This window comes from Motacilla alba, chromosome 3 (assembly GCF_015832195.1).
Source record: "Motacilla alba alba isolate MOTALB_02 chromosome 3, Motacilla_alba_V1.0_pri, whole genome shotgun sequence".
NCBI classification, from domain to species: Eukaryota; Metazoa; Chordata; class Aves; order Passeriformes; family Motacillidae; genus Motacilla; species Motacilla alba.
The window spans coordinates 81,389,516-81,402,012 of NC_052018.1; positions in this window are offsets into that span (position 1 = coordinate 81,389,516).

The window sequence follows — 12,497 nt, forward strand, 5'->3', positions numbered from 1 at the left end:
TTGTAACTTGATTTTCTGTAGACAGGCCTTTCTGCATGCAAAACTGTGAAGGCAAGTTCTCCTCTTCACACAAAAAAGGTGCAAACCCAGTGCAATACAGAGTCTGTGGTAAAGTGCAGAAAGGTCCTGCTGCCTGGTGTGGCTTTACACCAAGTCTTCCATCACCAGGAATGAAGAGAAAAAGAGAAGGGAGCAATCCTGGGAAATATGCATAGATAAAATGTTTCCCTACAGCATTTGGTTATATTCAAATTTACACCTGATTGTTTTTAAGGAATAAGTGTACTTCTAGAGATGGGACATTTTTATGGGGAGCTGGTAAAGTCTCTGTAGATAACAATGTACTTATATTGCTGGGGAAAAAAAAGCAATTTCTATCACCCTAGCATCATCTAACCTTAAATGACTGACCTTAATAAGCATAGGTTTATGAGCATATAGATTTACTCTTTTGATATATGTTTTGCTTTATTTTTAGAAAATGTGTTGAAAAGACCTGCTTTCTCGACAACAGGCAGGTTTAAAAAGTAAAGATTTTTTTTCCCCCTGATACTTATCTAAGTTTTTCTTGCCCTAAGAGTTAAAAGTGTTCTTATTTATAGTGGCCTTAGCACTCTGACTTTTGGGTGGTACTCTAGTGACATTGAAATTTTAAATTTCAGGGAAGTGTATACCTTAAGTATGCCTTAAAATCACCAAATTTTATTGCATATTGAAACAAGTGGCCACAGGGTTTGTGTAATTTGGAGTTCACAGATGAAGAAACACTGCCCATGGGAAAATCCAGATGCTTTGACAATAGAGTATTATTACTGTGTAGCATTGCAGCACTGATAAAGATCTGCCACTGAAGGCTTGGACATATTTATCACCCAGAGCTCCTTCTGTGATTGTTACTGCCACAAATAAACTCCTGCAGAGCACATAAGCTTTTCACAGAACAGACTTTTCCCCCCTTATTTTTTTGCTTAGAATAAAGATGATCTCCCTTCACAAGCAAGATTTACCCAAGACCATTTTGAAGAAAATGCAGTGAAAGGAATCCCTAAAAAATTGTATATCAAAAGCTCAATTAACACACTTAGGCTGTAAATGCAGATATGTACTACAAGGAAAAAATAGTCTCCTATGTTGAGTCTATTTCATATTCAGTTTGGAAATTCTAAACTAAGACAAAGTTTTCAAGATATTTCAAAATATACTTGAAAGATTCGGTCTTAGAGCTCTGTGAACCTTCACTCTGACCACTACTGATGGCAGAGTGCCCTATGTATCACTACAGAGAACAGCGTACCCTGCATAGCTACTGCTGAGGACATTGCCTAGTCAAGGTATCACAGCACATTATGACTGAGAAAACCCTTCTAAACACAGCAAACTGCCTCCTAGAGTTGCTAACATTCCATGTGCTTCAAACATGGGCCCACTGGCTGGACGACAGCTTTGCAGGAAAGGACCTGGGGCACCTGATTGATTCCCTGTTCAACAGTAGCAGGTCCCTGTGGCAGAGGTGGATGGCAATATCCTGGGCTGCACTGGGAAGAGTGCTGCCATGAGGCTGGGTGAAGTGATCTTTCCTCTCTTCAGTGCTGGTGCGACCACAGCTGGAGTTGTGTGCCTGGGTCTGGGCTCTCCAGTGTAATAGAACAATGGAGTTACCAAAGATGATGAAGCGAAGGGCCATAAAGATGATTAAGGGTCTGGAGAAAAGGCTGAAAATCTGTGGCAGTTCAGTCCAGAGAAGAGAAGGCCCAGAGGAAGTTCTCATCAATATATACAAATATGTGAGGGGAGAGTGTAAAGAAGATGGAGCCAGGATGGTGTCCTGGTGTCTAGTTACAAGACCATGAGCAATGGGCACAAGCTGGAACACAGGAGGTTTTGTCTGAACATCAGGAAACACTTCTTTACTGTGCAGTTGACTGAGCACTGGCACAGGTTCCCCAGAGAGGTGGTAGAATCTCTATCCTTGGAGATATTCAAAAACCAATTGGACGTGATCCTGGGAAACTAGCTCTAGATGACTCTGCTTGAAAAGGAGGATTGGACTAGGTAATCTCCAGAGGTCCTTTCAACCTCACCCATATGGTGATTCTGTGATACTACTAAACATGTTAAACAGGAAACCTAGCCTACTGACTAGAGGTGTCTTTTCCACATATTGCCTTCCTCAGGTCTATCCAGAAACATCTGGACAACCAAAAGCAACTTGTCTGTCAAATATGCTACCTTGCAATCAAAGCATTGCCCTGGTTTTAACCTTTAGATAAATACTGACCAAGCAGTCTAGCATTTGTAAACCTCCAAAGCAATTAGAAAGATTTTGGGCTTTCATACTGTAAAGAGTGTATGTGCAGGCTACAAGGACACCAATCGTAACACCCTTGATGGAATCAGCTTTGATCACAGAGATGTCTTTTATTACAGTAGAATATAGGGGGAAAGTTAGTGTGTGTAGGCTCATCCATTTTTAAAAATGTCTACTGCTTGCTTTTTTAAAATCTTTACTTTCCATTTCAGAATCTCAACTTGAAAAAAAGTCCTAATTTAAAATGTCAAGATGTTTTTTTTTTTCTATATTTGATTTGGTTTTGCTAATTCGTCTTCATTTTCTGACCAGAAATAACTAATTTAACTAGTACTGCTATTTATTTTAGTAACCGATTTAGAGCTGGTACAACCTGGTGGGGCTGCTTGTGCCAACGGCATGATGGTTATGTCTGCAGCAGAAAACCTGGCATCATTGCTTGTCCTGAGAAGTAAGGAATCCAGTTTGGAAATCATAGCTTTTCTAACCCCCACCCACAAATCCAGCCTTGTGCACGTGTTAAATTCTATCTGTTTGAGATATGACCTGGATGTGTGCCAGTCCTGTCCCTGCAGCACCATGTGTACCAGCAGTTCTGACCTGCAGAAGAGTTTGCATTGAGTGCCTGCTGAGAAGAGAGAAATGGAGAAACCAGGATGAGACGAGCATCCCAAGGATGGGGGGAAAGGGTCATGAGTGGAGCACTGTGAAGAGGGGAAGCTCCCTCTGTGCACCAGCCAAGATTTCACCTTTGTGTGCATGTGTCCTCTAAGTGGTATTTGGTGCACGTAGCATTCCTCATTCAAATCCCTCACTGAGGCAAGTCATTGCCAAAAAGACCCCCCCCCCAGCCCCCCAGGAGACTTCAGTCCTTCCTCACATCATATATTAGCACCTCAGATCTCCTGCATTACTGCTCAGACTAAATGTGCATTTAAAAAGAAAGGGAAAAAAAACCCCACACATTGCAATCTTCCTGTGAAAAAGAATTACAAACATGAGGATAACACCCCAGTCCCGGCTGTTGGGAAACAGTCTCTGTTTGGGGGGGTTTGCTAACTCGTCCTCTCTGTGGTGGCCGAGCCACCTCAGTGCACAGGCAGTGTAGCGTGTGGAGCCCACGGAGGAGCATGTCCCTTCTCCTGGGGTCGTCACTACCATAAACATCTTGTTAAATAACTGCAGCAGTGGAGATACATGGAGTGCTTGGTGACCCTCATAATTTCTCATTTCCTCCCTCAGATGAAGTGGTCGGCAAGTTGTGCTTGTGGTGGTAGTCTGAAAAATGTAGGAGCTCTTGGATGATCTCTGCAAGATGTGCTTTCACTTATCCATGTGCATCTCTTTGTTTCTGAATTTAAAATGTGGTACATCTGAGTGAAGAAAACTAGGTTTCTATGCAGGCTGCCTCTTTTCCAGCTCAGAAGTAAAAGATGTCAAAATATGCTTTTTGAACAGACCTGTTTAGAGGCAGAGGGCTTTCTCTATTGATCAGAAAAGCTCAGAGTGACCAAACTGAAGTGAAAATCCCAGAATGGTGTGGAGGTGGGTATCATTATTTTTTGCAGATGGTATGTCTGAGCAGCATTTGGCTTTGGTTCCTGCACTAATGCGGCATGTTCTTGCTGCTGGGAAATCCAGTCTACTAGAAATGTGGGTGCTGCAAGATGTTCCTAAAGGCTCCCCAAGATCATTGCACCCCCTGTCTCACTTGTCGCCTTCGGTCCCTTTCTCCATCTTCAAATCTGCAAGTGTCAAAGTTAATAGAAAACGTCAAAGGGGGAATTGAAGAAAATCTGAAAGCTTTTCTGTGTGATGCTGAGCAGGAATCCCAGAAGTGTACAAAAGAGTTTTTAGTCTGAGCACCTGTGTCACTTAAGCACTACTGAAAATTTTATCTGCAGTTTTCCTGGTCAAGGGATGGTCCCTGGCAATGCAGTTGCTAGCTGGATTTTTTTTTTTTTTTTTTTGAGGTATTTGTATGCCTTCCTCTCTTGAAGATTTCCCACTGCAAATATCTAGTGAGTGTGTAGCCCAGGACATGTGAACAGAAAGAACTCTGCATATTTTGTGGTTTTGTTGAGTGGCAGTGCAACCCAGGTGATGTAAGAGTGCCTCTGACTTCCAACTCTGGTACTTCTTTCTTGGAGAAACCACTAACCTTCACAGACCCATGTTTTTTTTTGTCTGCACACTGACAATGGTGGTATGTACTTGCAGTCCTCTGTAAAGGGACCCCAGCAGAGTTGGGGAAAGTTTCAAAATCAGCAAACTTTTTCATCATCTCGGAGCTGCACAAAGAGGAGCAGAGAGTTTGTGGGTGCTGAAAAGGCTCAGTATGTCTGTCACAGCTTGCTTTTCTCCCCAGATAGCAGCTATAGAGTACTGGAAGCTCAAATGACTCAGAAGGGGAAGGGGAACCTGTGAAGTCAATGCTACCAACCCAGCAACTAAGTGATGAGGGAGAGACTTCCTCACTTTTGTGTCTGTGAGTAGGACAAAACATTCCTGATGCCAGCCTGGAGCCAAGTAACCCACAGCAAGCTGTTCTGTGGGCAGTGCCAGCGACGAGTGAGCTGAAGTACTGCAGCCAGGTAAACAGGCACGCATGCTTCTCCACAGACCCAGACTGCTCATTTGGTTGCTGTCTAGACGGCACTGCCCCGGCACCTCCTACCCTCTGCCTTCCTGCCCTTCTTGCACATATTTGCTTGTGGGCTTCCCCATTGCACGGGACTGCAGTGCTGCTAACTCCTTGCCTGCTGCCCATGTAGGCAGCCAGGCTTCGTTTGCCCCTGAGGACACCGGCTCAAACATCAGCTGGAGGGAGGAACTCGACATGAGGAGAGAAAATGAGCACTTTCTCCAGACACCCCTTAAAGAGAGTTTCAGCAATTTTTATGTGCCGCCTGGTGAAATGCAAGTTAGCTGTTAGGTTGGCAAGGGAAACTTTTATGGACTGTTCACGCCCTTTGGGCACGACCCCGGCCCCGTGTCTAAGCTCTCTCACACATGTGGGAAGCAGAAGTGCTGTAGCAGGCAGCACAGTCACACATGCCGAAGTGAGATGAGAACCAGACTCGCCTTTTTGGTAGCCTCTAAATGCCGCTGTATCCAAATGAACCCTTTCATTGGATGGGTGTGCAGAACAAATCCGGGTGGCAAAGGCACGAGATTGACTCGTAAGGCAGAGGTCAAGCCATCACAAGGAAGAAATTATGTATTGGTATAGGCATCAGGCACCCCAAATATCCACTGGCAATGTTCTCTGGAAAATATCAGCCCTAAAATTCCAGATCAGTGTCTTGTGGAAGGGACTGCCCCCCCTGCCCCCCCTCTTCCCCCCCCCCCCCCCCCCCCCCCAGCTCAGCAGTTTCCATTTCATTTTTTGAATTATTAAAAGATCAAATGTTGGAATGCTGGATAGCCTGAATTCATTTGTCAGATCACGAAGTACTCATAACATTTCTCAGCCTTAATAACACATCTGCTCTTAAAATGTGGTCTCTTGATAATAGCTGGCTGAAAGTGTCTGAATTTAGGGATTATTTGAGACAACAGATTTCCTTCTATTTGGAATTGAATGAGGCATCTGCTCCCTCACCGTCAGCTTTGTGGGATATTCTCAAGGCAATCATAAAAGGGCAGATCATTTTGTACATTATGAGAAGGAAAAAAGACCTCTGTTGGCAATTATGAGACTTGGAAGGGTGAATTAGAGACCCGCAAAGGTACCACTTCATGTCTAAAAATTCTAGCTACGCCATCCATTCTCCCCTCTGTCTAGGGTGGGACACAGATTTATCTGGTAAGTGGAGAGGGAGGGGGCAATTTTCCCATCAAAGGCAGTGCTGGCAAAAAGGAAAGAGAAGAAAATTAATCAGGAAAGGATATGCGCACTCCATCTTGGATAACTGACCCAACAACATATTAGAGAGATTAGGACTCAGGATGGAGAGCAAGGCATGGATCCCTTGGAGGATTAAAGGAAATTTTGCCAATATTTATGCCAGTTTGGTACATTGGAAAACCAGGACAAAAAAATGAATGCTTGCAAATTATTTAACACATATTCATCATCAGAATCTTCTCCCACATATAAGCGGAAGATGATTAAGAAAGAAGTAAAAACAAAAGCAACTGGAGCTGAGAGAAGGCGCTGCTTTGCACTTTGCAGGTATATAATTCGTTTCTGGACGTGACACATGACAGGCAGGGCCCAGATGATGCCATTTGCTGTGGTAGGACAGGATGCCTGCTCTGGACCACCTGTCCTGGCCAGTACACAGGTGAAGGCAGACAAATAAATAAGGCAGACAAATAAATATACGCATAAATACACGCAATTGCATACATGTAGATCTGCATGTATCCATATATAGCGTAAGTATATACTCACATGCATGCACACATCTATACATCTAGATGTATAGATAAGTATATTTAGCTTTTTAGTCAAGTGACGCAAACTGCTGCAGCTGGAAATAACACTGTCTGCTCATGAAAAGACAGGCATGTACTTAGACTTATTTATGTGGTAGAAAATGTGTTCAAGGGATGTGAGCTGCCTCAAAGCCTTTGTCAGAGGAGAGGGGAGCAACCTGTGAGACACCTTGGATGCATTTGCATCTGGGAATAATTATTTACTGTAAGACTGATCCCAACATGAAATACCTGGAGGAGGATCTCCTCCTGCAGGATGGGATTCTGGCAGGTGGGAATGTGTGCCCTGTGGCCTCACTGTGATGCACAGGAGTCCCCAGTGTGTGGTGCAGAAGACTTTTCTGGTTGGTAGGAGTGAGCTGCTCTGTTTGACCTGAGATGGGCAGAAGAAGGCATCTGACGCTGGATGCTGGCATGCAGGCATATTTATGAAAATACGTAGCCTGAGTTTGGAAAGGCCACTGAACCTTAAGGGAGTTGTTAATTATTTTGTGCTTTCTAATGCCTGCCTAGAGCCCAAAGACTGACTTTTGTGAAGATCCTTTTCTGAAAATTATGACCCTTCATTTTGAATGACTGAAACCATAGGACAAAAGTCTAGTACCTCACAGCTCTTCAACTCTGCTTCAGCTCTGCACCAGTGCCTTAGGCATTGCAACTGCCTCTGTAAAATGGGATGAGGCAGAGGATGGATTGTGCTTTGCCACCACAGAGAGTTTGGTACCTCGGCACAGTGCAAGGTACATTGGACCCTCCCAGAGAGGGAGTGGCCGTGGCTGAGCTTTCTGCCCTGGGCAAGTGGCATTGCTGTTGGATCAGGGCAGGTATTTGGCTCGCAGCTGACTCGGGGAGAAGGAGCAAATGCAAATGCTCTGCATGATACTTAATATATCCACAGGTCAGTGAGCATCGCACACCCTGCTCTACGGCTGTGCTGCAAAGTGGGAGTCTGCTCTTGTTCTCAGCCCAAGAGACTTGCTCTTTAGCGAAAGCTGTGGGGGCTTATGCTGAGAAGGTCTGCGGTGCAATCCCCGGCCTTGGCGGGGATGCTTGGCAGCGCCGACACTACCCTGAGCCGCTCCGAGCGCTCCGCAGCTGCAGGCGGGAGCCCGGCCAGGGGGCCGGCGGTGGATCCCTGTGCAGGGCTCCCAGCGGAGCTGGGCTTTCACGCACTAATCCTCGGGGTGAGGGCAGGGTCTCTAGCTACAGGGTTTTCACCCGGGATGGCTTGGTTTCAAAGGCAGCTTTTTAGCACTTTGATCAAGGCTCACATCAATTCTTCATGTTTTATATTAGATATCGCAATTTATATTACGAGAGGTGTTTGAAGTTTCTGATTTTCCCCTCGGCCACCTTTAAATCTAATTTCTAATACCTTAGCCACGCTAATGAAGTTCTCAGTAGTTTACATTGTTATTAAACCTCTGTTTGGGGAATATAGCTTTAATCCTCATTATATACCAAATATGGGTATCGAATATTCATTGTGTAATTGCAATTAAAAAATACAACCCCCAAAGGATCTTTTATATTAATTTAAATTATCCTGCACTTATATTATGGTTTGAAATAACCTATACTGCTACAGCGTCTTTATTGAAGACATTTCAATGTCTGTAGTTATACTTAGAACTCCTCCTTTTTTCAGTTAAGTCCTGTTCTATGACACTGTAGTCATGTAGATATAGACTTACAGCAGTATTAGATTTGAACCTTTTTTTTCACCCTCTTTGTATTTTAAAGAAACAGTTGAAATCACTAATTTTGCATTCAGTGTTAGGAAAAGTAGAGTAATTAACCCAGGCAGCTTTTTCATGCATTTGACAAAGCTTCATGTCACATGAGCTGTTTTCTCTTTATAAGCAGAGACAGATTCTTTACTCCTTGCAAGTATCAAGAAAGTCATCAAGATAAATCCCCAAATAACACATTGAAGGACTTTAAAATGCAAAATTTACCATTTACAACTTAAATATGAAAAAAAGCAGTTTATAATCTTCTGCATATAGATAGCATGGCTTGGGATACATTTGCAGTGGATTTCAATAAAGTAAACTGCTAGCAATTTACAAGATTATTCTTTTAAGCTAATGTTTGTAGATAATAATACCAACTTATCTTTAATGTATCTCTCTTGATTCTTACACTGAACATCCTTTACAAGGAAAAAAAAGGGCTTTTGAATTCTTTAGATGACAAATGTTATATTCACAGATGATGATCTTTGTGTTTGAAAGCTGCGTTAACTGGCATCATCTCCAAGGGGAAAGAATCAGGTAGAGGCAAGCTTACTGCTGTGTAGCAGCTCAGTTACAAAGAAGGGACTCCAGCTGTGGCCTCTGGGAGTCACTACTTGGAGCAGACACAGCAAGACCCATCATTGGCTTGCAGTCTGCATAGATATGATTGAATATTTTTATTTAAACATTGTGGGAGAAAGCCTAAAAGATCACATTTCTGCCTGCCACACAGCCCTTTTTGTTTTTACAGCCATAGTAGGCATTAAATGGAGAAGCTCTCAGGCTAAAATACAATTAGCATTAAAACAAATTCTGAAATCCAGAGAAATGTGGTGGAAATCCATATATTTCTGATGCCCACCCTCACTTTTTTTTTAACTGACAAACCCAAAGGGAACAGCCAGGGGAAAATTTCATACCTGCTTCTGTCCCTGTTTTAAGCATGATCCCCAAACTTGGGGGATGGGAAAGGGGACAGGAATGGGAAGATTTGGCACAGTGGAGGAACTGGTGCATTCCTCACTCTTTCTGTGCAGTACCCTTCTGCCTGTGGTCACTCAGGAGAGGAAGGTGTCCCAGCAGTGTCTCCAGAGAGCACAAACACTCAGGATGCTTAGATGTTGTGAGCTAATGGCTTTTGGAGGCTGAGTACTCTTCCTAAGAAGAGATAACAGGGAGCTCTTTGGAGTGGCATCTGCTACCAAAACCATAGTGGGATTATTATTTGGGAGAGATTTTCTTCTGTTGCAGTTGAAGGAAGCAGGAGAAGGAAGGAAAGTTACAAGTTCTGACATTAAACCCATGTCCATGGCTCCTTGTTCCCTATAAAGACTGATGGCAGCAGTCCAGCTAAAAAGGAGTTTCAAGCCTCTTGTGATCCTCTGAACTTTCTGGACATCATCTGTGTTAGAACTGAGCCCTCCCAGTCTTGTGGTTGAACCTGTCACAGCACATGGACAGCAGGGACTCCGCTCCAATGCTTCATGTCCAGGAAGTCTTATTGCCCTTCCTGTTTCATCTCCTGTTTTTCTACTGCGTGCAGCCTGTGCATCACCTGCCCTTAACACACAGCTTGATTCCCTGGCCACCCACACAGCAGCTGGAGCCAGGAGACTCCTCCTTTTCCTGGAGTCTTGGTAAGCAAAGCCAGGTGGTGCAGGGGATGAAACCCAGCTGTTGCAGGTAGGGCGAGGGCTGTCAAGCTCCCCACCTATGTGGTGATTCTCATCAAGATTACCAGGTAGGAAAGACATCGGTGCTGGGTGCTCTTGGCCCCATTCCATTGCTGCCAGAGGATTGGAGGCAGCTTGCAGGTACAAGTAGCCCCTCTAACTGAGGAAGGGGAGGAGGTTGTTTGCCTCTCTACTCTTCACGTGGATCAAGACTATAAGTGGCAATTCACACATCACTGTGATTGTCTGCAATAGGATGACTCAAAGCTCTTCATAAGACAAGACTTCACCTTGCCTGTGCCTCCCTATCGTTCCACAGCCCTGACTGAAGATGGAACCACAGTGGTTCTGGTGCCAATGACCCCACATGACTAGCAATTTAATGTTAAGGTTGTCCTTGGGTGTCCTCTTGGGAAGACTCTTCCCAGGCTGGTTTCTGTGGGCTCCCTGTCTGCAGGAGTTACTCCATGGACGTTAGGCAGAGCTGGGTTTATGGCAACAGTCCTGGGGAGCATTTTTCCAGGGAGCTCAGGGGTGTGGGAATGCTTTTTAATTGCCAAATTTGGCATCACTTCCTCAGGGGCTGGGTCTCAGCCTTTAAGTAATGAGCACTGCAGGTTCACTGTCCAAAATTGTACCCACATTTCTTTTACCTGCAGTTATCTTAGCTCCATCCCCATCACTGATTCCATGCATAGACAAGCATTGTTAGTACTGTAAGAATTAATCACATACTGTTTGAAAAAAAAATTGACATTTGCATTTCAAAACTCTTACCAATTCTAAACATTTATTCTACAAAACTTGGAAAGATTGTAGTTCTGTTTCAAATTATTCCAGCACCGTGGGCATTGCCACAGAATGTAAAATTACAGAACATATGAGACTGAAACCTGACACCCGTTCTTCCCTGTTGTGAAGTGTCGTTGATGAAAAATACACTAGTTTGAAGAAAAAAAATTATGTAGGAGCATGACCTATTCCCAAAGCAGCTAGCCAAATTCACTCATGTTTCAGAGACAGCTGCATATGTAAATAGAGTAGGGGACACTTCTTCAAATACAATCAAATTGGTTTAAAATAGTAAGAAAACATGAAATATCTCCTACAGAATAATCTCCTGATGCTACTGCAAGGAAGTTCAAAGTGTTAGCAGAGAAAAGAAAGGACATGATACTGTTTGAAAGTGTCTCTTTTCTGTAATCAAAACAACACAGAATTTAATTAAATCAGTCTTTATTGCTATTAAAATTCTTCTTCCTTTAAACATTTTTCAATTAGACATTTTTAAGTTTTGTACTCAAAGAGATGACTTTTGCATGAAATGAATAATCTACTCAGACATGTTAGTACTTTAAAATGATCTAGAAAAGATGGTGAGACATAGGTTGAAGAGAGCATTTATATGGAAGTGACATGAGTGAAACTGGAATTGAATATAAATAGAATTGTATTAAATATAAGTATAAATATAAAGATAAACATGCAATACATGTAATTAAAAAATCCCCCTCCTTTGTGTATTTGCACATATATGTGTGTATATTTTGCCGAACACACACACACACACACACACACACACACACACACACACACACACACACGCTGATGTATCTATGCAACGCTTTCATTTGAAGACTCCAAAATGCTTCAGCAAGCTGAGTATTGTGCTTAGCTGCTCTCCTTTTACAGATGGGGATGTTAAAGTGCAGAGAGGTTACATGTGCAAAGCACATTGCTTTCTTGGATGTAATAACCAGTAAATGAGTTCCCAGCTAGCAGAGGAACTGCCTCTGCCACCTTCAGCAAGCCACCTGTTGCTTTTGAGTGGAGAATTAGCCATTTTGGTTCAAGCATTTCATCTTCCCTTTCCAGCTGCTAGTTTTCACTCTACCTGAAGAAAGCAAAAGCCACAAAGAAGTTCTGACATGTTTCAAACAGAGTAGCCCATTCTTTAAAAAACAAGCCTAACCTCACATAGTACACACCATTAATTTCCCAGATCTGGGCCTGCTTCTCACCCATGCAGCATTTAATTCCCTTTCTTAATCTCTTCTTTATCCATAAGTAAGTAGGAGTGTTATTTGAGTAAGGAATGAGCAAGAGCTGTAGGCTTTAGCCTTTGAGTTACAGAGATGAAATAGTTTACACTCACAATATGTTGTATTATTTGAAACAGGCAAATAATATTCTTCAGTGAAAATTAAATTTAAAACATATGTCAACCATCAGCCACATCTTTCACAAAACATTGTGTGTTCCTGAAGGTCCTTATTTCACAAAGGTTGGACAATTTTAGCTTGATTCTCTGAACTGTTCATTTACTCTTCTTTT